Genomic DNA, 27,621 nt, shown 5'->3' with positions numbered 1-27,621 from the left:
TAAATAAACAAAACAAAACAAATCAGCACATTTAAAAGTTGTATAAATCTCAAACCTCCTCTTAAACATTCTAACTTTATAATTACTCTTAAGTTACGTTAATTACATTCCGAAGTGTTGAATAGAAACTTCATCCAATAATTTTGGCTTTTCTACAGTCCATTACTGATAACAACAGAAATGAGACTAAATAAACAACATTAACGTAGGTAAACACAACCTAATGACTGTCGGTAATTTCGGGACGCGACCTGATTAGTATTACGACAACCATGTTAGTATACAATAGACGATTCGTTGGATGGTAGCGTCATGGGAGACCAAAGCTTCTTTGGCGACAATTGTTTGCCTCCTTTTTAAGCGGAAATAAATTTAAAATCACAAACCTTATAATACTTTGGGATAAATAAAAAAAAATGTATAAAAGCAGCATTTTAAAATTATTTTTAAGTTACGATAATACCATTCCGTAGTGTTCAATAAAATATTCATCCCATAGTTTTGGCTTTTCTACAGTATATTACTCAAATCAACAGTCATGTCATTAAGTAAACAACAACAACAACAACGTAGGTAAACACAACTGACTGACTGACGGTAATTTCGGAACGAGACATTACGTAGTGTTAGTCGCACAGTGGCTAGCGCCGCGCTGGCGCTTGAATATTCAACAGCTGCGGTGATTACGCCGGCTGACGAATAATCAATTGGTTGACAGACTGCAGCTATTTCCTTGTGTTTGACCGCCGAGAAGACCTTGTACATTGATTAGTCAACACAAGCCCGGTTCGAGAGATCATTGTTGGTTTGTTAGTCTCTGTCTAGGATTTTTTTCGGATTTCTGAATTTTGGTTGATTATAAATGAAAATCATATTATTAAATGGATAAATATGCCAACACGAACGTTTTATAACTATAATATAAAGTAATATTCTAAATGATACAATACAATTTGAAATGTTATTATTTGTTTAAAGTTAGGTTTTAATGATGGAATGATTCTGAAGGCAATAAGAATTTTTCATTTGCCATTGTTCAGTGCTACAAATCAGTAACACGTTTCGAGACCTTCCTTTCAGATCTCTCCGTCGGAGGTATAACTAACCTAACACATAACTACAATCTAGGTTAATCACCCACCTGAGGAAGAGATCAGATTGCAGATCTCGAAACTTAGTGTTACTGATATTTTGTATCACTGAACGATTGAAATGTTAACGATTTTACTATTTTATTATTAGATAACTTCAAGAAATATTCAGCGTTTTCTTATCTAACATAAATCTGAGTAAGTTGTAATGGCATCTTTCACTGATACGTTAGTGATGTTTGTGATGTTATAGTATAAATAAATAAAAAAAATATTATAAAAGTAGTATATGAATTTGAAGCTACTCTTTTGGTAGTAGTCGTATAAGTTTTTTAATGTTATAGTAACAAGAAAGCGTTATTGATATAATCTTTTAGAAAGTAACAATGGTTTTGGAATACAATTCTCCAATGCCTTTAAGTCTATCAAACATCACACATAGTTCATAATTGTCAAAATATTTAACATCATATGCACATTTGTTAAATATAACTATATTATTTTGTTATGTCCCATAAACAGTTACATGTTTGAACATGAAATATAGTGTGTTATATAGCACTTTGCCTTAGATAAATCTTTGAAGTTATTGTTGTAAGAATGTTGCTTAGAATAAGTAGAGATGAATCCCGAAATATCGAAATTTTGAGATTACCAGAATCGATAAGATCCAAAAAATCACAATGGTGTAACTTAGGGGTTCAGAGACATCTGCGAACAGATGGAATATACATAGAAACAAATCTTAAAGTGGCGAAATTTTGTTATTGACAACCAGTGCCCATAAATATTGGAATTTCGGATAAACATAAGTAATCTAAAGTCATTGGATCTTAGAATTAATACAATCTCGAAGTATCTGCATATCTATATTCACAATATCAGCCTTGAAATAACATTTTTGCACGGATAGCATGATAAATCCTGAATTTCAGGATCTATGGATTAATAAGAGATGACCCTGTATCCTTTTATCCCAGGATTGGCACAATCAATACCGAAGAAGAATGTTATCCCGAGAGGAAATCAATCAATCTTGTGTCTATCTGAATCTCAAGATGGACAGAATCAATCTGATTGCAAAGGCTTAGATTTATATAGTAAATTTTTAAATATCTGATACGCGTTGTTGTCGAATCGACGGATAATGCCGAGATCTCGACATTATTGTAACAAACTTTTGAGCGGCAAATAAGCGCAATCAATTTCGAAAAAAAATGTGAAAAGCCTAATCCAAAAATCCTAAATTTACAGATCTGGGCACTGACGAAATGAATCTTAAAATTGTATTACAGGATCTTGGGATTCGCAGGTAATTCTTGAACAGCACAGAAATCTCGGGGTTATTAGAATCAAGTCTTAAATATCGAATTTCTATACATGTCATAATACATCGCGATTAGATTTTGATTTAGTGGAATCTCAAGATCGACAAAATCAACTCATACAAAGAGGATCTTAGCAATTGTGATATGCATTTTAAAATAACATCTCGAAAATGGATTCAGTTTTACATTGAAGATTCCAAGATCAACGCAATAGATTGCGAAATATCAGAATTCATTCAAATCATTCTAACAGACACGCTGGGACCACAGGATTAACGCAATAAAGATTGAAATACTGGAGTTACAAATTTGTCATAATTGAATCCGAAACGTCTGATTCCCAGGATCGACATAATTGAATTTGAAGCACTGAGTTTGTGACATTTCCCATTGGTCTAACACTGGTACATTGTTTACAATCGGCATTTGATATTATAAGCTCTTTGTGTATTATATTCTTATTTTTATAGTACGAGTATGATACTAAGGTACACCGAGGCAAGCCCAAGTCACATAAATAAATTCCTATTGAGTTTTGAAATTTATGATTTATAAAGTTTTTTATAGTTTTCCCAAATTGCGGATAGAATAAATTACATACGCCTTTAGCTACATCAAATTATCGACAGATTTAGCTCTTTAAGTAATTACAAGGCGTACAACTTGTATTTCAAAATTGGGGTTTACATGGTCGTATAACTTTTTTTAAATCTGGTGATTGAAAGTTTTTAAATAAATCGCGTTTTTACTATCTGCGTTACACATATGACAGCAGACTGTGTCGTTCACTACTAGGTATGCAGCAGCCAAAGCGTTATTACAACCAAATATTTAAGTCCTTATTGATTTATCCACGACGTTCTATAGCCTATACATGGACGACACCTTCCTAGAAACTTTATTTAGTGCAAAGTTTGTTCATTAAAAATACCTGGCGTGCTCAGTGAGTTCATTAAAACTTTCCCTTATCTAGTTATATTTCCTCAACTGCATAAAGTTCCGGGTCTTTTTAAACTGGATCAACTTAGTAAAATCACAAAATTTTCGTTTATGATATTTTACAAATGAATTGTGTCATGGAACACAAAAAGGGTGTCAGTTATATTTTATTTTACAAATGAAAACAAACTGACGATGGTTTACGCTTGGTACAGATTGTGGAATGTAAGAATTGCGCTGTTATTGTTTACTGTTGCGACACGATCTGATAATACGCAGTTCAACTTGAGGTTATGACACAGTCTCTGTATCTTGTGTGCAATAATGTAGTTTCTATACAGGTGAACAAAAAGTATGGATACCCCAGATTAACTTTTTAATGAATGTACCTAGAAAAATTAAACTCAGTACACAGCTGTAGTATGAAAAACTGAATTTTTCACATACTGCATTAGTATCACAAGATTGCCTCCTAACTCCATTACCAAAACTTAGGCCCAAATGTGTTTTTTAGTTTGAACCCCTGTTAAGGTGTATATGCTTTAAATGTCTTTATGAAAACAATTTACAAAGAAATGTAGAGGTCACCACTTCAAGCCAATACAAAATGGTGGCTAATTCAAATTTAAAATGTTCTTATGCCTTGAATTGTTAAAAATAACAAGTTATAATCAAAGTTAGAACATTTTATTCTAGCTTATATGTAATAAACGGTAACGGACAGCAAACAAACTATAAGACCAAAATATATAGAACACTGTATTAGCTTTAAGTTTATATACGTGTAAACTTTCTGTAGGGCCAACCCTAACTGAGATATAGACGAATAGAGATACATTTGAACCCCCTCCCCATTCCGCTACCTCTAGGGTTGAGAACGTTTAGTATGTTATGCTACCAAGTACTCTAAACAACGTCCATGGTTGGTTTTTCCACTTATCGACTTCTTCTAGAATCAATCGTAGACTGGGCTATTAACATTCACCTTAGCATCGGTTTAGTGGACGGTAAAAAACATACGGATTTTACATTTATAGAACAGTAGAATTATTCGCCCGGGGTGTATATGTTTACCAATACATTATTTGAATTCATTGGAAAATAAGTTTGTTAACCAGAATTGACATTTTTCAATAATCCAGGTAGTAAATATGGAAGCTTTTCGAGTCTGAGCGTTGTTGTGGTACAAACAAACTTTTGTCATCAACCCCCAGTCATCTACTAGTCACGCCTGATCATGGTGACAAACTAATGAAGTCATTAGGAGGCGCTAGCTGTTATTTTAATACACAGTTCGTGGTTAATTTTGAGGTCCCTATTATATTTGAAACCTGTCTGTAAATAATTAAGTAGTAACGCATGGTGTACACTCAAAGAGTAAAATGAGAAAGAACTGGTTGATTTAAACCTGCAAGTTGAACACGTTCGTGTCCAATTAAATGACGTGTTATATTGACAACAATTGTCCCCGATGTTGTGAATAAGGTTGTGTGTATGTAAGTGTTTGTGTTTAGAGTGCAATCAATGTCACATTTGTGGATTTCCTCAACTTTTTTACTATGCCATTTTATCACAATCTAAAGTAATGTTGGAAAATATTGTGAATGACTTCTATTACGTGCTTCCATCTTTTGGTTGGTTTGGTCAGCTTTTCTTGTTGATCACTTTAGTGAATAAAATATGGTTCTCCAAACGGATAATAGGTCAAATATTTATATAAACTAGTACAATAACTTATCAAGAGGAAACTCTTTCTAATAATGAATGAAGGCAAATGGCCTAAGGCCAATATTGGCGCACGTGCACATTGTGTAGAGATCGTGTGCAACATTCAATGGTAAAGTCAATAGAAACTACAATACCTGATGTTGCGGTTTAATCAGTGGAAATGAAGTCAGTGACTAAGAAAGGCTGTAAACTATTATCAAACGAGCGTTCGGAGCAAGAGAAAACATTTCTAATGTAATACAATGCTCCTTCATTGCAATGCTAAAGTAGTATCCCCGTAAAATTGTTTGACATAATGCTGTATGAACTGGTACAATTCATTTTGCCTAATTAATTCATTTAAATTTTTAACGCTGTATATCTATTTGTTGCCATTGTTAGTTGGCACCCTCAAAAAATAATACGTATCGATAAAGAATTCAAAAAAGCATTTGCATGATTTTGTTACCTCTTAAAATGCTTAAAATAGTCAAAGAATGAAAATATTTAATAGAGTAATGTAACTAATATGATCGTGTATCAGATAACATTACACACATAACATAACCACTTGCGTCGTACAACTCAACAAAAAGGAAAAAAAGATAATGCGGTACCTTTTTTAATAAGAACGCCAGACTCTTGTACGGATGTTAAAGTCAAGAAAACGTTTTAGTTGTAAATTGGTAACACATCATGGTGTCCTTCTGAAAAACATTTTAGCTTTACATATGTAACTTTAAAGTGTGAACTAACTATAGGATGCAAGCAAATATTTTGGCAAATATTAAATCTTAAATATCTGATATGTGAAAAGATGTATTGGTAAAACCTTTAAGCTTTATCAAAACAGTTTTAGTGATTAAAAAAATTAGATTTTGACATTTTTAACAAACTATAATAATTTATGGAGTTTATTTAAAAGGTAGTTGTGTGATTTTCAAAACCTTCGACTCTTGAAATTGTTATTTCATTTGATCGAAAGACTTTTAATGGGTTTTAAATCTATTGTTGGTTATGTTGTTTATTATTATAGGTTATTTTAAATGGTTTTTGAATCCACCTACGTATGGAATTTCCAATCCCTCCATCGCGTCCCCTATGAAACGAATTATCTGTACAGTATTCTTCTGACACCTCAATGCTAAAGTAAATTCTTAAAGTAATTTCACGGTTACTCAACTGCAGTTGATACAGTCACGCCTTCTTCCAGTGTTACCTGCATTACTGCCTGTCACCGAGCGCAATGGAATTTACACATACTCGTCATTGCACGTTATAGTAGGCAATGTTTACTAACGAAAGAGCGTTAGCGTCTGTCTAGACTAGTAGTGAATTCTGCGAATAGTTGGCGTGTTCAGCGAATCAATAGTGAAGGTTATGACCGCTGCGCTCATTAGTCGCGGCCGACTGTTATCGTTGACAAATTTGCGTACAAGCTTAGAAATTACATTTTGTTGCAGTAGTTAATAAAAAAAATAACAAAGAAGAATGTAAGCTTCTAACAATGCATAAACGTCGAAGACTGTAAATTCTGAAGTGTGTTATGCTTAAAGTTTAAATGAAAGGTCTAATGAGTAGTCTCCCTCTCAACCGACCATGACGAAATCGGACAGTGGTCGGATAACCTAAAATTCGGTTAAACCCAAAATCGTAAAAACAAGCCTAAAAAACCATTGCATGAATAACAGAACAATAACGTGGTAAGAAGAGAAAACCGTGTGATGACGATCCGTTGGGTTCTTTACCGCGATGGATGTCGAGACAAGCATGCCTGCATGGAAAGGGTCTGTTGATCCGAGGTCGGTTAAAAGCGAGCCATGTTGGTACATGTACAATACAGCTACTTGGAGCCGAATATTATGTTTTGGAAATTTTTTTCGCAGTATCCTCATTTTCCGCGTCTTAGATGTTTGGTTTAATACCCATTACATATTGATTGTGTGATGTCAATTCAGGTAAGTGTCAAAATCGTGCCTTGACTCAATGCCTGTTCGCATGACTTAAAAAATTTAACTATATTTATTAATACGTGAGTAACAAAGGTAACATTCCGCTAACGTAACATGTTAGATTACAGTTGCGCCGATGGTGCTTCAAGCGGCGGTGTCAGTAACTTCTCACGGTTACTCGATAAGTTGCAGCAGCAAAGTTTATAGCCGCGCAAACCGATAATCGAATATGGCTGCTGGCTGGGAAACTGTGATGCAACCCGTAGAAAACAATGAGTTGTGTAAGGCGAGAGTTTACAAGGAACGATTGAGACGTGTGGTGGGACCGCAGGGACGACCATGTGACTGTGACGACAATCTCGCACCCCCTCTCCGCCCACTACTTACCTAAAGTGGAGGGAATAAAATAAATTAAAAATTCCATAGTTCAGAGATAAGATCTGTAACGGCTAGGTATAATCCAGAAACGTTTATAGGCTAGGCACATATGATTATTGGCGACAGTGTGAAAATGCCCAAACTGTGATTCGAACCTAGGACCCACAGGTGATACACTAAATCGCTGATCACTCAGCTCCCTGGAAACACATGGTCCTCGTATTTAGTTTACTGAGTGAGGTGTAAGATCTTACAGAGACGGTACATTTTAATTTAAGATAAAAAGTGTTGACACATTAACATCTTGCACGTTAAATTGTTTTTATCGTATCTGCTAAAAATATAACTGGCATATTTATAAGTTTTCAACATTCCCAGAAAATCATGTTAATAGATTATTAACTGTGGAGTCTAATTTCATTAGTCCTTTATTGGGTAAGTAATGTGTGCATACGGAAAGGGAAAGGGACTTTTTCAATTGTATTCCATTCAGTAGTTTTAAAGTTTAATCGGTTGTAGTATAAACTTATTAATTAAGTAAGTTGCAAAGAATGCAATGTATACTCTACGTTTTGCATTGCTTTGTGTACCTTTGCTGCAATTATTGACAAACTTTGATAGATTTTTATCAGGGTACATGAACAGCCCATTAAAAATCTTGATACAATATTTAAAGTTGCGGTGAGGTAAGGTGGGTACTAAAACACAAGAGTACACCAAAGTCTTGTCACCCACTGACTTTGCACTCTGTTTCTTTACATTCTATTAATAAAAGTGACGTGTTAAAATTTCAACTGATTGGATTTAGATTGTTTACGAATTTGTTTATTCTGCTTTGTCTTGTTGCCATCATGGTTACCCATAAACCAATGTAAAAATATTCGCTATCGCTCATCCAAATCGGTTGAAGTGACTTGTACCATCATCAAACTCAGTGTTGCTAATATACGTATACACGGAACTTCGTGCAAAATTTCAAGTCTATGGGCCAGTTCGTTTTCATCCAGGCAGACAGTAATGTAAATTTTCCAGCCCCACGAGTGATAGGCTTCGCTACAGCTCAGCCAATTATATGAAACGAGTTCCCTAAAGATCAAACAGGTGTGTAATAAAAGACCAGCCATTGATGAGCGAGTGACTCAATTTATGAGAGTTGTTTCCATGACGACGTCGTAATCTCCATGTTCCTCGTAAAATAATGCGGCCTAAGGAAGTGTGCGAAATGTCAGCGAACTTTCAACACACGTCAGGCACTGGGCCAAGCCAAAGACGACAGAACAAAGTGTTTATTTGGCCTTGACTTGAGTGAGGCCACGTGAGGAGTACCTAGTCGATCTGTTCTCTCTCTCGCTCTCTTGGCGTCTTTGGACTTTGGTGCATTAAAATTTTCAACTGATTGTTTTCCCAGATACGTGAGCCTCTTCAGGGACTGTTTGTTGTGGTTTAACAGCTCGTTATAAACGGCTGAATAAGTTTGCGGAGTTGGTGCTGTCATAGTTATTTCCATTTGTCCTTCGGCAGTTCGACAACCCAAGAGGGGACCTTGTGGTTAGTTATCAAATACTAAATGGATGATATAATTGAATTCGCTTCGATATGATCTCAAATGTAATGCTTGCACAACGCGAAAGATCTGGTTCTACCAAATTTTGCTAATTGGATTGATTTTCATGAAATTTTGTTTGCGTTGTTAGGAGGTTTAATTGGAACATGTAATGCTGTCTCTCAACTGTAATGTTAATAAGTGTACAGTGTAATGCCGAAGAGTTGTTACGCTTTAACCTACAGCGTAGTTTTATACTCGTATTATTGTCAATATCCGATGAAACCGTACGTTGAAGTGGTCTCCAGGTCATCGTTTATTTACGATAAAACTTTCAGCGACGAAGTTCTCTCCACGAACTCTTCACCCCATTTACAGTCTACTGCAACTCAACGATGTGGCATTGAAAAGTTAATATTGATAACACCGCGAGTCTCACGAAAACTAAAAGAAAATTTACTAGAATACGTTTGTTTTCAGGTGTACGAAACGTTGACAGGGAATCTAATTATATTTACTGAATTAAGTTTTGATCAGTATAGTGTAGTCCATAATGTATCTTATTAAGATAAGACAACACATCACTAACTTTAATATCTTTTTAGTAGCACGAGAGTCTAATGAATAAGAAGCCCTTCGTGTATTCGTCGAGGTAAACAATGTTATTGGTATTACAAATAATGACTAAATTGGGTTTACATGACCTTTTCACTAATGAAAGGAATTTGCTTCTTATTTAAGTGGTAATAGTCAACAGAGGATGCAACATTGGTGGTAGTAGCGGAGACGCCCATTAACCTCATGTGCTACAAAGTGAGGTTATGTTGACAAGCGTCACAGGGATAACCGAGTGCGCGGCGCACAAAGCCAGCTGACATGGAACAGCTGTGCGCACTGTGTTATCAGGCTGATAAGTGAAAGACAGTTCGCGTGGCGCGTCGGTACAGTGCAGTTTGTTATGAGATGATCGCATTCCTCTGAGCGGAAGTCAACGCACTTTGATCTCCTCCCGCTTTGTGTTTTCAGTCTTCCTGTACACACGCGTTTCAACGTAAGTAACTATTGTTTGAAAACAATATTCATAAATTGTATGCCATTGTAACTAAGTTTTTTTTTTAATAATTATTGTTCCGCTTGTGAAAAGATGTAAAATTATTAAGATTTAATGAATATTATTTGTTATGTTTTAGGAAATTACTACTTCATGAACTAAAGTATATATACTTACTTTTTCCAAATAAAATTACATTATGTTGCACTTTACTTTTGTGTTCTAGCGGGTACCATATATCCAGTCACAACAATAGCTCATTTCAAAATTTAATGTTATGAAACTTTTTTGTACTCATTAAGAATTAACAATGTAGTTTCCTATATTCTGCAGAGGTCCAAGCAACTCAATTGTGTTCACAGTTTTTCGAATGCCATCTTGTTCTCTTCCCTTCAACAAAAAACTGTTTAAATGTACAAAAAGGAATTAATTTCATGTAACTTAAAGCTGTAATAATTATTAAACATTTTGTACGTTGCTATTTTAATCGCACAGGATATTGTTTGTATTCCCGCAGCTTCGGAAAATGTAATTTTAAACACGTTATCGCTAATACTAATAAATTGCATGATAACGTAATGTAAAATTGCTTGCAATTTAGTGAAGTTAGGACACGATATGTGATGCTTATATAGAACAAGTTTTATTAATTAGCATTAGGTTTATTCTCGCTTATTCTTTTGGTTTGACAGTTAAAAAACTAAATTAAAACATTATTTAAGATTATCCAAGTTACATGAAGTAATTCACGTTTTTTACATTTTAACAACGTATTTCTGCAAATAATATGCATATTCATATTGAAAGTCTAACTTAAATACCTTGTGTGTTATTTATATAGTAATTATAGTTGCTTCGTACTTTTGTTTTGTAAATATACCCATTTGATCTTCAAGTTAATTAAATACTCATAAAGGATCCCTAAAAATCAAGTACAAATTTCATGAGCTAATGTCTTAGGTAATTTACTGGTATTTTAAGAAATTAGTATGGATATTGGAGTATTTTAACATATAAAATCAAGGATGCAATAAATTATTACAGCTGACACCTTTATATTTTATTTAGCGCAATCAATCGGCTATATAAAAATATTGAGTTGAGAAGAGCCGTAATTGAAAATGTTAGTGGCGTTACAGATTTTGTAACTCAGAACCTGTTTAACTTCAATAGGTATTTTTGCATATTTGAGTGTTACATTAAAGTTCAGACTGCCATGCCGTCGAAATTTTTAGGTAGCAAGTCAGGTATATTTTACTGCAAGGTATTTCTCCAAATGAATTACGATAAGTTGATTAATGATTTGTTTAATCAAGCCGGTATTATTGCATGAAATTCAATCAGTCGATTACAGGAACAACACCGCGGTAATCAGTGTTGTTTACTCGTCACTGTGTTTACTTCACCAACCCCTCCCCTCCCGCAACTACCACCCACCCGCACCCAACCTGCCTCTCATCCTTCCAACTACCCTTGCAGCTCCCTGTTCATGCAAATTACTTTAATCACTGGGGCATTGGTGATCAGGTGTCAATTACGTTAATTCCCCCCTCCCCATTACCTGTTTTATACGTTGCTATTTTAATCGCTCAGGATATTGTAATCGTACAGCTTCGGCTAATTCAATTTTAAATCCGTTATCGCTAATACTTAGCATTTAAATTAAATCACAAAGTAATTAACGTTTTTTGAACATGTTATTCTCATAGGGATTACGAAAGTGAATTTTCTTTCTATAATTTTGTTCTACGTTGTCATTTAGTGAAGTTCAGGATTTTTCAATTGTTAACAAATTAGTTACAAAACTTAATACATTTGTGTGTTCCTCCAAGCTTCTTTTACTCCTTTGGGATGGTTATAGGTTTATTTTATGCGAATTTACGTAGTCTACTTATCTTCTAATGATGAAAGACTCTGTTTTGCCTTACCACGGTCTGGTTAACATTTAACTCATTTGCAATACGGTGGAGTATGGTGACCTCATACAACTGTTATCGTTGGCCTACAGATGTATCAATAAGTATCATGATGAATGCGTTTTAAAACAGATTCATATAATGGGTCTTCACTTTTAGTCATTGTTGTCACACTAGTGTAACAACATATTATTGTGAAGTTGCAATATCTTAATGGAAATTTCCTTCGAGATTGTTTTTGATTTTTTATACAATAAATATATATCGTGTACTGATTAATGCGACTGATTTGTTTGGGATCCATACTCCTCCTGACTGATGGTATTGAGACATTTTGCCTTACAATAATTTTAAACTAGATGAAATTTCAAGCAGTTTTCATGTAAAACAGGTTTTAATATAGTACTAATAAGAGAGCTGTGACAGTCTGAATTAAACGTTTTGAGCGAGTGAATTAAACCATCAATAATAAACTTGACCACATTAATTTGTTGATTTTGTTATTACGCACAACTTTTTCCGTTTAATCATTGCTGTATCTCTTATAGTTTCCACGATTCCTTCAGTGTGCATACAATTTGGAACGCACTGACCCAAATATATATATATTATATATATATATATATATATATATATATATATATATATATATCTATTCTACCATACTATATATATATATATATATATATATATATATATATATCTATATATCTATTCTACCATACTATATATATATATATATATATTTTACATATAAAGAAAAAACATACATTAATATCTACAAAAGATAATTGTTAATTAACTTAATTTTTAATAACACAGAGTTTAAATAATTTTACATTGGACATTGAATTTACAAAAAGTACGAAGTATACGAATTTTGGAGTTTAATTTATTAGTTTAAAAGATAAATTCATGAACCTATATATATATATATATATATATATATATATATATATATATATATATATATATTTATCCCTTCTTAAGGTTTAATCAAAATGCGTTTTAAATGAGTTTTTAAAACTTTCTGATGAACTGTTTCTAAATTATTAATTTTTTGGCTTATGTGGGTTGTGAATTTTGTTAATACATTTAATAAAACAAATCGAACGTTTTTTGTTATATGGAACGAAATAGAATTATTTGTAAATTCAGGACAGTTTTAACAAAAAATGTAGTTGTGTTTACAATGTTGGTCTCAAGTACACAACTACAGTTTAAAAAGTAAACTCTGTATAAAAATAAGCAATAAATGAAATAAGAAATACCCAATAACACAAATTCTAGAATCTTAACTCTTTTCTGTGTATTAGGTCAAGTTTTTGAACACCCGTAATCCATCTCTGAATAGATATAAAGCCTGTACTTGACCAGCGGCTTCGAGATTCGCTCTATTCTTGGCACTATTCAGTGTTTCTGTTATCATTAAGAAACTTGCTATATTTAGAACAGAGTCTGTTCTATCTCCGCCTCTCGCTGGTCAATCAGCCTTTATACGAGATCGTGAGCACGTGACCTTGTCTTACAGATCTGCGACTGTCACTATTCCGGGCTGAGTCAAGGAACTTGTGTTGTGTCCATCGTGGTTATGTCAGCCGGTTTGGCTAACTCCTCGGTCTCTACTTCCCCTACCTTCCAGGGAATTAAAAAAAATTTTAGTAGTAATGTTTATTACACCCCAGTACACATTTACCTCAAAATGAAACAGGATTTTCCGAACATTTTCTATTGTTCAGTGAAACAATATAATCAAAAACGCTACGTTTCGTGATCTGCAATTTGATCTCTTCTTCAGGTAAATGACAACACTAATGCATGGCTACAATCTAGGTTAAGTCGTTACCTACAATCTGGTTACTTTTACCTAGATTATAGTCATGCATTAGTTTAGTCATTTACCTGAAGAAGAGATCAGATTGCAGATCACGAAATGTAGTGATACTGATTGTATTGTATCACTGAACGATGGTAAATGTCTGGTAAAGTCCTGTTTCCTTCACAATATTTCCATCGTCAAAAACAAACTAAAAAAAAAAAAAAAATACTTCAAAAGGATGAATAAGTTATTAAGATCAACACTAGTTAAAATTTTGAGAAAACGTCTTGAAACTTTTTTTATTTTTAACTTGTATGTTTGCTTCGAAATTGTAAACCAAATTAAGTGTAGATTGCATTTATTCTGTAATTTCAATGCGTATGTTATAGAATTGTATTTATCATAAAATGAAGCGTATGTAGTTTAATTTATAAAAATATTCTTGTGTAAGTTCGTAATGTCCAGTAAAATGAAACAGCATCCATCTTTGCAATCGAGACTATGTACGAAGTCAACAAAAGAGTATTAACGTCTATGTTACTGTATATCGTCGATATTCAGCCATACATCTCTTTATTGTCTTAGTACACAATTCAAAATTAATGAACTGCGTCCGATTCGAATTTCCAGATACCAATGTCAATTACACTAGTGATATTCAAAATATTTGAAACAATTTTGTTCAAGAGGCTATATGGTTTCAAAATACTATTTTCTATCTGCTTGTCAGTTTGGCTTCAGGCCAGGCCTAAGTAGTGATGACGCATAGCCTAGGTATTTTATCTTCGTTTGAGTTATATCAGTATATTTTAAGGTTATGTTGTGATCTTCTCTGAGCATTTGATGTTGTGGACCATCACTTTCTCTTATGTAAACTTTAATTTTTTGGCATCCGTTTTTTTTTTTTTTTTTTTTTTTTTTTTTTTTTTTCTTTAACTGAGTCACTATTGCGAGAAATATCGCTCTGATTTTCTATTGTTGAAACTGGATGTCTTTCAAGGCTCAATATTGGGTCCTCTCTTATTTCTAATTTTCATGAATGATTTACTTTTCTTAAATATAACGTGGAGGTTATAGTTTATTCCGACACGCTTTATGCAAACGATACAAATATAATACTCCATGTAAATCCAACAATTCTCAATTATCGTGAGATTTCACACTTAGACAGAATGCTTCGGTAAAACCTATATTTTACCTCAAAATTACGTACTTTGGTAGATCAGCGCATCACGTTAGTATTTGGTATGTTCCATTTATGTAGGTACTCAAATGTTCAACAAAGTCTTGATTATTCAACACTAATACTAGTAGAGAGCCTATAGATTGCTCGTAGGCGTCAGACTACATCGATATTGCATTGTAAAGTCATGAATATTCAACTAAAGGCGGTAATGGAATTGGTTGTCAGATTGTGGTTATTTTTAAGTTGATTATTTTTCAAAGCGACGACGCGATGTCAACATTGTTGGAAATACCATAATTGAGATTGTTTATCGTGATTCAGTTTTTTTAATTGCATTTTTTGCTGGATTACTAATTAAACACTATTAGCTCTCTGGTAGTTTCAGAGGTGTAAACATTTATTTAAATTTCTATAAACATACACTTTACTCTTTGTATTAGTCTCCTTTAAGTTATGAATGGATTTCATTTTGGCTATGCAATTCATATTTAGCAGTGGTCCAATATTCACGGTTATTGGTTTTATAATTAAAAACTGCACTAATTTCAGTTTTCTAATCATTTGGAAAAATATCTCATAACCAGAAAATAATATGTCGTAACCAGAAATGTAAAATAACGATACAAATTAGCTGGTTGGCAAATGTAACTACTGTACTGTGCATTAATTTTCTTTTTCTAAATACTTTATGGTCGTCATTATAGTGGTGGGAGATGAGGGATGGTATACTTCAGTTCAGTAATAAGGTTTCGTTATTGTAAGAATTTCCTGTAAGTGTACGTTATGAACAATTTAGGCTATGTTCAGACTCAATTATGTGTCTTTCACAATATCCAAGTTCCCCTAAAAGCTCCTCTTATAGAATGGAAGTAGGCGTGAATGGAAGAGGATACGCTCTGAGCTTAGTCTTGGCGCTTCTGCCCTCGACTATTCTGGGAAAACTGGGAAAACAACTGAGTACTGCTTGGAAATTCGACAGCAATGTCCGCGTGTGAGGGAGAGTTCTTGTGTGGATGCGAATTTCTCAACTTTATATGAACCAAATAACGGTCTTTAGAGAATATGCTAAACTACTTGAAGCCTCGAAGCGGACATAAGACGAACAACTATGGTATACATATTTTTAATAGTTTGTGTTTGAAGAATCATTGGAATAATCCGAGATACGATCTTATTATTACTTATGTGTTGAGCCCTCGTTTTAGTTGGTAACAGTAACATCGACCATAGCTGTGGCGGAAAGACTTGATTAAATTTGAATGCCGAGTCTAGGTCCATTTCAACTTCCACTTGGTGCAGCGTCTGAAATCGGACACCGCCACAGACTTGACTCCTGGAACCTACAGTCCGCGTCCGTCTGAATAGATCCACAACATGGCCGAAGTAAATTACCTTGGTAATACTACTTAGTACTTTCCATGATTTGGGTATTCTTGAATGTATCAGCATCTCAAGGAATGGCCCCCTATGTCAGTATCCTGGAGATGCAGATGCATCTAAGGATGTCGAGATTATTACTATAGGTAGTACTGTCAAGGTAATCTACTGATCAGTCTTGCTGGATCCCTTCAGTCGATCGTGGACTTTGGATTCCAATAGTCAAGTCTGCAACAGTGTCAGATTTTAGACGCTGCACTAAGCGGAAGTTGAAATGGAGCTAGGCTCAAAGTTCACAGTAACATCGACCTCAAGTCGGAGGTTAATTATAACGACTTTGAGTGTCCGATCTTCTTTGTCTCAGCTGTGTGATGGAAGGGGAGGGATTGTCGCAGAGGTTTTCCCAGTTCTCTATTTAGAGCTGAAGAATATACGAATGCTCTTCCTCCATTTGTTCAGTGTAATACTACTTTCTATTACCAGTGGGAATGTTTGTTAAATTGTTACTTTCACTCTTAAATTTTTCGTTCTCGTTTATGTTAACGAGTAATTAACAGTCGAAAGTGTTAATTGCACAAAGTGAATTGTAGTTTTGATATCATACAGGTGTTAATCTTTTAGGCATCTTTTCATTTTACTTTGTTTAAGTTGTGTTGTGTTTAAGTGTTTGCTTTGGTGTATTTTTAATGTTTGTGTTTTTATTTCGTATTTGGATAATTTATAATTACATTTACCAGTTCATTGTACACAGCAGATTACTTTATTGCTTCTAGAACAGTAGCGTATTGTATTATTTCCGAAAAGAATATTTTTTTCTACATAGATAATTTGATACAATAAAGTCTCCAAAAAGAATCATACCTTTATATATAGACACTTTAAACAGCGTGGCTTAGTAGAGGATTATACACGCCAAGTAGTCTATGTACTTATACATAATCTTATACTCCGCTTTGGTGCATAGCGTATTTGTATTTGATGTCGAATTCCCCCAAAATTCAAACATATGTAGGTACTCTATTTCTGTTTTGAAGCTTGTCTGCAAATAAAAGACACTTTGATCTTTTTCTCAAAAACACAAAGGGTTCTGTTCTGCAGAGCAATTCTCACAGTGAACTACGAGAGGGGTTCGCTGCTGCTACCTAACGTGAATATTGTAAAACTGAAACTCTCCTTCTTTTTAACAGTGCATTGTATACTCCAAATTGCTTACAAACTGAATATTGTTATGCATTTGTTCGTCGTAGACGTTCGACGCTAGGGCTGTACCACGTAACTTTGTTACAGGTAAATTATTTACTACTTGAGCCTCTTAATCTGCATAGGGCACTCCGGGCGCTCATTTTTTCAGTAGATAAATTTGTGGTTTTGGATGGTTGGTCTCTTGTGTAAATATGGCATACTAGCGTGTCCGCTACGGACAACGTATTTAATAAGTGCTGTACAATAGTTGTCTAGCTATATTACGCATGTTAAATAACCGATTTTCGTAAAGTGCAGTTTTCACTCTCCGAATACGGTAGAAGGATTTAAGGAACGCGCGACAGAATGATTCAGACCAAACGGAGAAACGTAAGAAGTAGTAGAAATCTTTCCATCCTTTGTTATTTTGATCAGTTGCGCCCGACGGAAGGTTAATTAATTAACAACGGAAAGTTAATTTCTTCTCGAGTTCTTTGCTTTAACAATGCACGTCGAAGGATATCTCATTCTTATTTTATCCTGTATTGTTTTTCTCTGGCTGTTTCCTTCGCTTCCCCCGCCAAGTTTTGCCTCTTGATACAATTACACCCGAGCAAATCTGAGAACGACTGCGGCTAATTTGAAGAATTATTTATCTTGCAATTTCATCTCGCTGTAATTTTGCATAGTCCGTAATATCATCCAGCTCTTAACTAGTGTTTTCATCTTGTGTTCAGCAGTGTTTATTATTTCATGGCTCTTTGCTTTTTGTTGAAATTTTAAAAATAAACAGTCTTTTCTTACGTTTTCTATTCCGTCTGTTTTTATGTTTAAGGGTCGTCAGGATTAAAAATACATTAGGGATGAGATGGTACAGTTTGTGGTTCAGTATTAATACAAATGCAAACAGGTACAGACTATAGGAGGTATCACTTCCTATAGTTATAATTAAATTAAGTTAAATTAAATTTATTATTCTATTATTTGTGCAAGTTAAAGAAATCCTGCACTTATTGCCTTGCAACTTAATCCTCACTGGCATCATGAATTAAACACAACCTTTGGCACTAGACTTCCAAATAGTAGTTATGTTAAAAATAAAATAAAAATTAAATTACAGTAAGGTACAGTATAAATTAAATATACAAAACAGTGTTTGATTGTAAATAACTTTTTTATGAATTCCTTAAAAAATCTAATTTTGATGATACGTAACTTTAAATGGCCATGACATTAATATTGAGATTTATATTTTTATTGTAGATTTACTATGCTTGACGATGCTTTTAAAACATTATAATACAGCCTAGTTGTAGTTGTAAGTGACTCGTAAGATAATGTGATAAATCAATGACTAACAGTCAGCATCGTTTAAAATCCGCATGCTGTTTTGATTGATTTTATCTCTATTAAGTACGTTCCAGAGACTGAAAAAGGCATCGATGTCCTGAAGACTGACTAGTAAACCGAGCCTCAGTTCTGCCAACTGTTGATTGTGAATCCTTGAATAATGTAATCAAACCTCATCGCATTGCGCCTTATGTCCTCAAGACTGACTTTTGTAAACCGAGCCTCAATTCCGCCAACTGTTGATTGTGAATCCTTGAATAATGTAATCAAACCTCATCGCATCGCGCCTTATGTCCTCAAGACTGACTTTTGTAAACCGAGCCTCAATTCCGCCAACTGTTGATTGTGAATCCTTGAATAATGTAATCAAACCTCATCGTATCGCGCCCTATGTCCTCAAGACTGACTTTTGTAAACCGAGCCTCAGTTCCGCCAACTGTTGATTGCGAATGCTTGAATAATGTAATCAAACCTCATCGCATCGCGCCCTATGTCCTCAAGACTGACTTGTAAACCGAACCTCAGTTCCGCCAACTGTTGATTGTGAATCCTTGAATAATGTAATCAAACTTCTCATCGCATCGCGCCCTATGTCCTCAAGACTGACTTTTGTAAACCGAGCCTCAGTTTCCGCCAACTGTAGATTGTTAATCCTTGAATAATGTAATGAAATATTCTCATCTCAACGTGCCCTATGTTCCCAAGACTCACTTTTGTAAACCGAGCCTCAGTTCCGCCAACTGTTGATTGTGAATCCTTGAATAATGTAATCACATCTACTCATCTCACCGTGCCCTATGTTTAAAACGTCCAAGTGACATTTTAAATAAATAAATATTTAACATTATTCCCACCATCAGGTAATTCCGTGAGTGCTATAGTATGTAAAATGCAAGTGATTGATATACGTTGATTCTGTTTCCATTCGTTATTAATGCCAGTAAAATTGTAAAATAAACATAAAAGTTGGAATAAATCATTCTCTAATACTTGTATTGCTGTATGGTATTAATTGGGAATATGTAGAATAATAAGTAACACATTACACCTACAAAAATTAGGATAATGAGTTTGTGGTTATTTTGATACGTACTCGATATGAATGATAAACAGTTATTTTATTCCTAGTCTCGATATAGAATTGAGTATTTCAATCAGTAATTTAGACATGTGAAGTATTTTAGTTATCTGAAGTATAAAAAAAACTTTTAATGGGTAAAGTACTTTAGACCATATAATGAAATGTTGCATTAAGTTTTTACTGTATTAAGATTCCAGCTTTTTGTTGAAATAACGTCTACTTATCGTAGATTATTTATATTGTTTAGTATTTTTGGTTTTGTTTTATCTTGTTAGGAAACAATTTGCTGTAGCTGTCCGGTATATCTCGTAACGTTTCTAGTGCGTACATTTGCGAAATCTTGAGATATGAATTTACAATTATTAAGTAATAGATTTCTCATTTAACATAAAAATAGGGACTGAAACCTAAAAATGTCCATATAGAAATGAGTGATACAGTTCAACGAAAAATAATTACATTAGGTTTTGATTAGCAGGAAAAATCTCCAAATCGAGACTGCAGAACAGAACTAAGTAACGCATTTAGTTTGTTATTATATTACGTTCTTTGCTAATAAGAGATTAATGTAATTATTCGTTCGTTAGCAGCGAGGGTTCGGGCAACTCTTGTAACGAGGTCAATCATTAACAAAATAAATGATGTTTGCATTATGTTGGCTCGTTGTATTTTTACTCAAGTATATAATTTACATCACTCTCTTAGTACTGATTAATCTTGTCCATAAATAGTAACTTGCAACATTCAGCTCCCATTTGTGTAACATTTATCGCACTCTTGATAAATTTATTAACGATTGCAGTAGTTCATTTAATTCTCACAGCTACATGAAACCCCTATGGTGGAATAACTTAAACAGTGAAAAATGTATTACTTGAAGTTCAGACAGATCCTAATTTTATGTTAACACGCCATTATATGGGGCATTAAAACTTGTAATCTTCACGCAGCGCAAAGACATCTAGTGTATTACGTTTTGGTACGTGTGTACTTCACTCCGGAACTAGTTCAGTGGAGTAGTTCCACACGGATCTACTCCATCATCCTCACCCAGGACAATTTCTGGACCTAGGGACTGAGATCATACTGGGGGGAGTTAATTCCAATAATCCGGGAACTATCAATAAGCTGATCCGGACTGAACGGATCGACCCGGATTTACTGATGCTTCGCTTCTCTTCGACCCACCTGTTAAAAATGTCTCGATTTTCATAAGATTTATTGGGTTTATTTCGTATACATTTCTAAATTGTTTAAAAGATATAGTGAGACGATCTTGTGCTTCATCACGTAGTGAGACGATCTTGTGCTTCATCACGTAGTGCGACGATCTTGTGCTTCATCACGTAGTGAGATGATCTTGTGCTTCATCACGTAGTGAGACGATCTTGTGCTTCATCACGTAGTGCGACGATCTTGTGCATCACGTAGTGAGATGATCTTGTGCTTCATCACGTAGTGAGATGATCTTGTGCTTCATCACGTAGTGAGACGATCTTGTGCTTCATCACGTAGTGCGACGATCTTGTGCTTCATCACGTAGTGAGACGATCACGTAGTGAGACGATCTTGTGCTTCATCACGTAGTGAGACGATCTTGTCCTTCATCACGTAGTGAGACGATCTTGTGCTTCATCACGTAGTGAGACGATCTTGTGCTTCATCACGTAGTGAGACGATCTTGTCCTTCATCACGTAGTGAGACGATCTTGTGCTTCATCACGTAGTGAGACGATCTTGTCCTTCATCACGTAGTGAGACGATCTTGTGCTTCATCACGTAGTGAGACGATCTTGTCCTTCATCACGTAGTGAGACGATCTTGTCCTTCATCACGTAGTGAGACGATCTTGTGCTTCATCACGTAGTGAGACGATCTTGTCCTTCATCACGTAGTGAGACGATCTTGTCCTTCATCACGTAGTGAGACGATCTTGTGCTTCATCACGTAGTGAGACGATCTTGTCCTTCATCACGTAGTGAGACGATCTTGTGCTTCATCACGTAGTGAGACGATCTTGTCCTTCATCACGTAGTGAGACGATCTTGTCCTTCATCACGTAGTGAGACGATCTTGTGCTTCATCACGTAGTGAGACGATCTTGTCCTTCATCACGTAGTGAGACGATCTTGTGCTTCATCACGTAGTGAGACGATCTTGTGCTTCATCACGTAGTGAGACGATCTTGTGCTTCATCACGTAGTGAGACGATCTTGTGCTTCATCACGTAGTGAGACGATCTTGTGCTTCATCACGTATAAACAGTGTTTAACTTTATACACTTTTACGCTCTTATTGTTTGTAGGTCATAGTGTTATTGATGATGTCTCATTTTATAGATACCTTTTATATCCAGTTTTAATTTTTAGTTTTTGTATTTATTTGGAATATTTAATAATTTAAGTAAATTACGTTCTGAATTTTTTGTGAATAACAAATTACTAAGAAAACTAAAAATCCCTTATTTGCCTATTAATTATATATTTAAAAATCTCCTCACATTATCCTACGGTCAAAATAAGGATGTTTTAAAATAGTACGTGAGGTTTAATAATTGTTCTTAGTAGACTAAAAACATAATGGCTGCCCAGGTAGCTGCCTCTTTAGGTTTATTTCTCGTTTTATAACAATTGTATTGTCCGTAACATCGTAACATGGGTCTGTGTTTCTATTGATTATTGTAAGCTCATCGGCATGTAAACTATTCGTGGTACGTTATACCCATCGATGTTCCATTATGGTTCAGATCACACCCAGTTTTTAAACTAAAAAAATGAAAAATTCTTTATTTATACAGGCAAAGTTAGGGCCGCATGGCCTTTTCTTACACACAACCTGCGTTAACGTAAAATTTAAAAATCTGTATTAGCTTAACAATAAAAATTAAAGAAATGATTACATTAAACAACGTGGAGAAATGAACATAGTATTTTAACACGTGAAAATGAAAATTATACTTTTAATATGCACATAAAATTAAAGTAGTAATTATAACCAATTATTGCAAATAAGTTCAAACTTCAATTTCCACACAATCTCACATTCATCCCTCTGCCGGTGTCACGCCCACAGTATCTCAGACCGGACCTGCCTCGGCTAACCGCTTAAGATACATACCTTTCAGTTTAGCCAAAAACCGGTAACCGCTATCGATGGAAGTAATTGGTTGGGGAAGGGCATTCCATAACCTACAAGCCATTACATGGAATGACTTATCAAACACTGCAGTCCTGTGCTGAGGCATTATCAAAATGTACGAGCCAGAGCGAGTGCTTCTGACACCTACATGAGACATATTTCAAATATCTTAAAAAACCATATTGTGACATTTAATGGTCTAGTGTTAGATTTTTAACAGATCTTTGATCTTTTAATTTTATAATATTTGACTGAATAGTACGGCGTGAAGTTCTGCTGCCGTTTAACATCATAAAGGTATACAATAGTTTTGAGTTTTTTTTTCAGCTTCTCACTAATTACTACGGTCAAATAATTTGGTCATAGAGTTGCAGTAATTGAAATGTGGAACTAAAAGTCATTAACCTTAGGTTGTATATTTTCCATCTAAAGATAGATTTCTAAAAATTTGTTTACCGCGTCATTTGCTTCATTTATTTATTGTAATAATGCACACGAATTTGGGTAAGTTATCAAATAGGGAAGGTATGTATTTTACAGCAGAAGATAGCTAAGGAACTAAAGAGCTGACGATTCGGAATTGCTCCTTGGGCTGGAAATAACAAGATTCGTTATTCCAGACTTGGAACTAAAGCTACGCTAAATAGGAATTCCCATAGACTATATCGTTGTACTTGGAAACTTCAGCTCTGGGAAGTGATAAGTTTCTTAGAAATATTGCCTTTGACTATGGCAATTCTTCGGAACTAGTTCTTTTCGGAGTTTCGGAAGCGATTCTCTCTGATACACAAGGACTTGTATACAAACAAGAGTTCTAACAATGAAGCGAACATCGTACCTCGTTAACCAGCAACTGCGCAGTAGGTTAAACCACCTGATACTAAATCTTTCTTATCATTCACCACTGATAATGACAGCGATTACTTCAAACAGCTTACCACTCACTACACTGTGACGTTCTTATCAGCACACCGTCGCGAATCCGTTACAACTTTCTGTTTACGTTTTCGTTTTACTGTACTTTGAAACAGAACCTCGAGCCGAACTGCAATTAGCAATGTATTTTCATGTCTATTTTAAACAATGGATTAAACAAATTGTGTTACCTTGAGTATCTCTGGGTTTAAAATATGGAAGCTTTTCTCGGCTAAATTGTTTTAATATGTTATGTACAGACGTGTCTTGTTCGGTAAGGGTATTTAGTGAAAGGATTCCATTAATAAATAATAAATAAAAAGAAGTAAAAAGTCGGAAGAATTAATACAATGTAATATCGTTTGGCTGAATCGATGTGAAGAAACAATTGCTACTACTAGATAGTTACTACTCAAGGCCGTCCGGAGAGATGGTAGTTATTACATCCTTAAAATCTAGTACACCGTAGTAAGAACTGTAATATCGTGGACTCCCGGAAGAGTAATATTACATTTCAAAATATTACAGCCGTGATTGATAAAACCAAAGTTACACATAAAATATTTAATAAGCCTCAAAAATAAAGTAAACTCGACTCTCTTTTAAATTACAAGACAAGTTTCGTGCCAAAACAAAAAGTAAGTACAGTTCAAAACACAAGTTGTATAATCTCTTGACACTTTTCAACACCTGGTGCTTTTGTAATGGCAAGTGTTCTATCTCTGCAACGGTTTCTGCATCTCCCTAAAAGCAGGGGATTGTCGCCGAGGTGATATTCAAAATTGTGATTCCAATTGTATGCAGAACTGCGCAGCACACAATTAGTTTGGGAATTCTTTCCAGAGAAATCCACACGGAGTTCCACATAATAGGAAACCTTTTTAGTTTGATTCTTAGGCAGAAACTCAGCTGTGAAAATATACACTTTCATCCTCAAACCGTAAAAGTTGTTTATCAACGATCGGGTGAAATGAATAGTCGCAGTAACTACTACGAAGTGTTAGCTTTTTATTGAAACGAAGTGAATAACAACTGCTGTCACTCTAGGTAGTTACTACTATGAGCCAACCGGAACAATCTACTAACAACGTAGTAAGAACTCTCTTTTGTGAACTCCTGAGTCTCTCCCCGAGAGCTGCACGATGAGATAAGCGATTGATGAGACGCAACGCTAAAATCTTTTTGACGATTCTAAGCAGTAATGAAGCTGTAGGTACTCTGGAAAAGAGTTGTGTTAACAAAGGGCTGTTTTTAGTCTTTTTACAGTACACCCAGTCAATGAAATTAATTAAATAGACAAGAGATTCCAAGTTATGTATCTTCCAAAAATCGTTTGATTCCGGCATCTTCTACCATTTCTACTTGAAATCCAGGATTAACTACAGCGCATAAAAACATTTCCATTTGTTGGTTCAAAGATTCTTCTCATGACATCACTTTCAGGCAGAAACTCAGTAGTTAAAACATTTACACGTTCTTCCTCAAACCGTAAAATAAGTGACATGGCAATGGTTACAATATATCGTATCTCATAGACATATATGGACATCCATGGGGTACTAACTGATCTGCAAGGAAGTCTTACCTACGCCAGACTCCACACATATGAAGCAATTACTACAGCAGTGTAATTTTTGCCATGTTTTATTCACACGAATCTGGTATTTGGGAAATATGAAGCAAACACTTTCCTTTTGTAGTACTTTGATTTTTATTCCATTGAAAAAGAAGTCATTGCTTCAAAATCAACACAACGAAGCAAATACTCTTTTTTATTTACTTCACCAATTGTGTTTAGTTTTGTTATTACGAAGTACATTTTACATGCTTTCTCTCGCTGCTTGTAACATGTAAGGGTTATTTTAATAAACGGAATGACAATACAGTGTGAGTTAAAAGTATGGATACACTCTGTTTAGTTCTTGATGGATAAAGATGGAGGGATGGAACTCAGGACACCTTTCCAGGAAGTAGAAGTGAACTTTTTAGTCACTGTTACAACTTTGCCCAGTTATCCAAAATGGGATTGGAGGAATGTGGTTCAAAATTTGTAAATGTAGACTCATTAAGTGACACCTCATTAAAAAGGTCTTGATAAAAGAAGAAGAAGAACATTGGGAACTATAGATTTATATCTTTTCGCTTAATAAAAAATAAAAAACACACACGAGTTTTCGTATAGGTTTCCCCTTGGTTATGGCCGGTGATTGCACACCCACATATATTGTTCACAAGCCATATGTTTAGTCGGGAGGTTATAAACGTAAAATCGAACATTATTTTATCATCACAACAATTATTCCTACAGGGGCAATAGTGTTACACGGATTAGCATACCGCAATTTAACTCAATTAACATTCCGCGTAGTTTCTACGTATTTACGTACCCTCGTACATACTTGGTATAGGTACTCCCACTGGTACTGGAATTTGAATCAGGGGCGTATATGGAAGATTATTTCGGGGGGGGGGGAGGGGGGGTTTTATAAAATATCTTCCAAAATGGGGGCTCGGAAATCTTCCCCCATGAAATTGTTCAGTTTTAAGATCCCATAAATGGGTGCAATTTTAATGTTTGTCTTTCACAATTTCAGGGGGGGATGCTTGAACCCCGTTATATATGCCCATGATTCGAATTATACATATATCTGTGCAGGGACCCCTTTAATAACCAGCGTCTCTGGTAATGAATACGCAACACTTTTTTGGGCGCATGCGAGACGAATTCACTTCTAAAGAACGTTTACTTTCTTTTCCGTCCCGACGAGTGAAACTAGCTAGTGTTGTTGACACAATGTGCGCTGCGACGCGACGATGCGATTACACAACGTATTTGAAGCCAACTGTTGCGTGATGTGCAAAAACTGGGGAGACGATTGCAGAACACCAGAAGTGCTCTTGTGACCGACCCACTGTGGGCAAGTCACATCCTATCTCAGGGACGTAGCTAGTACGTGGGGTGTGGGGGACTCCAAGTTGCAAACGGAAATCTCTCAGTTTCAATGGAACTTCTGTAATATAACATCTTGTCAACGCTTCATGTTATCGGTATGAAAGGGCAAAAGGGTTCAGAAAGGGCTACAGTTCAACTCAAATAGCGTCAGTGATACCATAGAACACGTCCCTCAAGCACGTTTTAACTGTACCAAACTATGTAGAAGAGCGCAAAGTTTAAGCTTAGAAGCACCTGGCAACCTAGAAATACAAATAGTATGAAAAGCATTGTATATATTCCTTTAATATCTGAAAGTTAAACTTCCCCGGCTTTGGGGACATTGATAAAAATATATAACTGAAGGAAGTTTAATTTCAGAACTTTCCAGCAATGTTCAGAGTTATAGTTTAAAAAGTGTATTGGTTTGAATTAAACTTCTTTCTATACGAGAACTGAAATATTTCTTCGAAATGCGTGTCGTTTTAACTGCTGTTTTTTTTCGAGTACATCGATCGCTTCTGGGATGTCCTCAGACACACTGCTGCCCCCCTCACAATGTGTCTGACTACACCACTGCTTCTGCAGTATCTTATCAGTGAGTGTGTAGCCGTATCACAGCAACCACAGGTCTCGTGCAGATGTTCTTAAGAGGTCGGATTGTGAGGGTGTTTTGTCACCTGACATCCTCACCAACAAATTGGATGATTTGCAAACTCCAGCGTACTCTTAGAGG

The 27,621-nt window shown here is 35.1% G+C and overlaps 1 protein-coding gene across 3 annotated transcripts in view; it reads left to right on the top strand.

Moving 5' to 3' along the window:
- Positions 1-27,621, top strand: part of LOC124367668 (protein yippee-like 2) — a 231,823-nt gene that overhangs the window by 105,197 nt on the left and 99,005 nt on the right. The window contains exon 1 of one of the 3 annotated variants that reach the window (XM_046824677.1): positions 9,843-9,989. The exons of 1 other annotated variant lie outside the window; for it this stretch is intronic. The gene's annotated coding sequence lies outside the window, so the exon portion shown is untranslated. Of the gene's footprint in view, positions 1-9,842; positions 9,990-27,621 lie in introns of those variants that run through there. One more of the 3 variants, XM_046824680.1, reaches the window with a different exon arrangement.

The sequence above is a fragment of the Homalodisca vitripennis genome, chromosome 8 (genome assembly GCF_021130785.1).
Source record: "Homalodisca vitripennis isolate AUS2020 chromosome 8, UT_GWSS_2.1, whole genome shotgun sequence".
NCBI lineage: Eukaryota > Metazoa > Arthropoda > Insecta > Hemiptera > Cicadellidae > Homalodisca > Homalodisca vitripennis.
Note: the sequence above shows the minus strand (reverse complement) of the source record. Positions and strands in the feature narration are given on the sequence as shown.